Below are 3,217 nucleotides of genomic sequence, written 5' to 3' on the forward strand. Positions count from 1 at the left end.
CGCAGTGACACTCCAGCCTGGGGACAAAGAGACACCCTGAACAAACCAAAAATAAAAAAAAAAAAAAAAAAAAAAAAAAAGAAAGGGGTGGGGAGTTGGGGGAGGGATAACATGGGGAGAAATGTCAGATACAGGTGTTGGGGAGGAAGGCAGCAAACCACATAGCCGAGTATGTACCTATGCAACAATCTTGCATGTTCTTCACATGTACCCCAAAACCTAAAACACAATAAAATATATATTTCTAAAAAAGATTGATAAATTCAATCACAGAAAAATTAAAACTTCTATATTAAAAAAAGTTAAAACCTAAGTGCTATGATTTGAACATGTCCTCTAAATATTGTGGGTTGGAAACTTAATCTCTGAATTTATTGTTGATTGGAGGTGGGGTCTCCAGGAGGTAATTAGGATTAGATAAAGTCATCAGGGTGGGGCCCATATGATGGACTGGTGGCTTTATAAGGAAAGGAAGAGAGACCTGAGGTAGCATGCTTGCTCTGCATTGCCACGTGATACCTCTCACATTTCATGGTTGCAGCAGAAAAGCCCTCACTAGATGCCTGAACCATGCTATTGACCTTCCCAGCCTCCAGGATCATGACCTAAATAAACCTCTATTCTTTTTTTTTTTGAGATGGAATCTCACACTGTCTCCTGGGCTGGAGTGCAATGGCACAATCTCGGCTCACTGCAACCTCTGCCACCCCGGTTCAAGCTACTCTCCAGCCTCAGCCTCTGGAGTAGCTGGGATTACAGACACCCACCACCAGGCCGGCCGGGCTAATTTTTGTATTTTTAGTAGAGACAAGGTTTCACTATGTTGGCCAGGCTGGTCTTGAACTCCTGACCTCGTGATCCATCCGCCTCGGCCTCCCAAAGTGCTGGGATTACAGGTGTGAGCCACCATCCCTGGCCTAAATCTCTATTCTTTATAAATTACCCTGTCTGTGGTATTCAGTCATAGGAACAGAAAATGGACTCACACACTAAGTAAAACCTGAAGATAAATGACAAACTGGGAAAAATTATTTTCAATTCAGGTCACAGGTAGAGGGATGAAATCTTCCTAAAATACAATAAACTAATGGGAATCAGTAACACCAACAACTTAGTAGAAAAATTGCTAAAGGATATACAGTCATGCACTGAATAGTGATGTTTTGATCAATGATGAACTGCACATGCAACAGTGGTCCCATAGGGATTATAATACTGTGTTTTTACGGTACCTTTTCTATGTGTAGATGTGTCTAGATATACAAATACTTACCATCGTGTTACAATTGTCTCTAGTAGTCAGGACAGGTACAGGTTTGTGGCCTAGGAGCAACAGGCTATGCCATATAGCCCAGGTGTGTAGTAGGCTATGCCATCTCGGTTTGCGTAAGTACACTCCACATTCACACAATGATGAAATAGCATAATAACACATTTCTCAGAATGCATCCCAGTCTTTAAGCAACTCATGACTGTAATGGAAAAGGAAATGGAAATGGATAGTAAATTATTCTTTCATTATGAAGTTACGTGCTCAAAACAAAACAAAACCCACAAACTAAAACTACACTGAGACATAACTTTTTACCTATCAGATTGGCAAAAATCCAAAAGTTTGATATCACAGTGTTGGTAAGGCTAAGGAGATACAAGCACTCTCACTTCCACATTGCTGGTGGAAGGGCAAATGAATACAGTCCCAGCGGCTGATGATTTGACAACAGTTATCAAATCTTCAAATGCACAATCCTTTTGATCAAGCAATGATGTTTCTGTGAAATTTTCCCACATATATTTACACCCAAGCAAAAAATATGTAAAAGGCTATTCATTGCAGCATTGTTTGTACTAGCAAAAAATTGGCAATAACTCAAATGTCCACCAACAGAGGACTGGTTAAATACATTATGGTACAACTATACAGTGGGATACTATGCAGCCCCCTTAAAAAGAATGACGAAGCTTCCAATGTACTGACTTGGAAAGATCCCGAAGATACACTGTTAGGTGATAACATGTATCTTTATGGTACTCTTTTTGTGTTTTTTAATAAAGGAAAATGAGGGAGACTGAAGTGGGCAAATCACTTGAGGTCAGAAATTCTAAAGAAGCTTGGCCAACATGGTGAAACCCAGTCTCTTCTAAAAAAACAAAATAAAACAAAACAAAAAATTAGCCAGGCATGGTGGTGCAAACCTGTACTCCCAGCTACTTGGGAGGCTGAGGCACAAGAATTGCTTGAACCTGGAGGGTGGAGGGTGTGGGGAGCTGAGATCATGCCACTGTACTCCAGCCTGGGCAACAGAGTGAGACTCTATATTTTTAAAAAATTGAAATAAATAAATAAAAATTAGAAAGGAAAATAAGTGGAAATGTTTGCACAAAGGAACTCAAGGATACACAACAAACTCATAAACCCATTTTCCATGTTAGGAGTGAAGGAAGCAGTGGAAACCAGGCAGGTGAATGATGGGGGATGGAGGGAGATATTTCTTTGAATATCTTTTTCTTATGTTATAAAATTTTTGAACCATATATTACTCATTCCAAATTTTAAGTAGAAAAATTAATCGATACAGCAAGTTTACATGAGGAAACACAGACAAAGGTATGTTAGCTAAATGCAAATGAAATAAAGTAGGGGAGGGTAATAGTGATGTAAGAAATTTTTTTTAAATGGCTAAAAGCATTAAATGGGACAAAAGGGGAACACTTTTATTTATAAAAAAAATGTAAGCCATAATGAGGATGAACTTTTATATATTGACTAACAGAGCATCAAAATGGATGAAATAGAAATAGGAGAGGTTGATATAAACAAAAAAGTAGTGAGAGACACATCATTTTCAGCCTGCTGGGTTATATAGGGGAAAAAGAAATACTGAGGCTGGATGCAATAACTCATGCCTGTCATCCCAGCACTTTAGGAGACTGAAGCGAGCAGACTGCTTAAGCCTAGGAGTTCAAGACCAGCCTGGGCAATATGGTGAAACCCCATCTCTATTAAAAATATAAAAAATTAGGGGTCGGGCGCGGTGGCTCACGCCTGTAATCCCAGCACTTTGGGAGGCTGAGGCGGGTGGATCACGAGGTCAAGAGATCGAGACCATCCTGATCAACATGGTGAAACCCCGTCTCTACTAAAAATACAAAAAATTAGCTGGGCATGGTGGTGCGTGCCTGTAATCCCAGCTACTCAGGAGGCCGAGGCAGGAGA

The sequence above is a fragment of the Cebus imitator genome, unplaced genomic scaffold (assembly GCF_001604975.1).
Source record: "Cebus imitator isolate Cc_AM_T3 unplaced genomic scaffold, Cebus_imitator-1.0 Scaffold79, whole genome shotgun sequence".
Lineage (NCBI taxonomy): Eukaryota > Metazoa > Chordata > Mammalia > Primates > Cebidae > Cebus > Cebus imitator.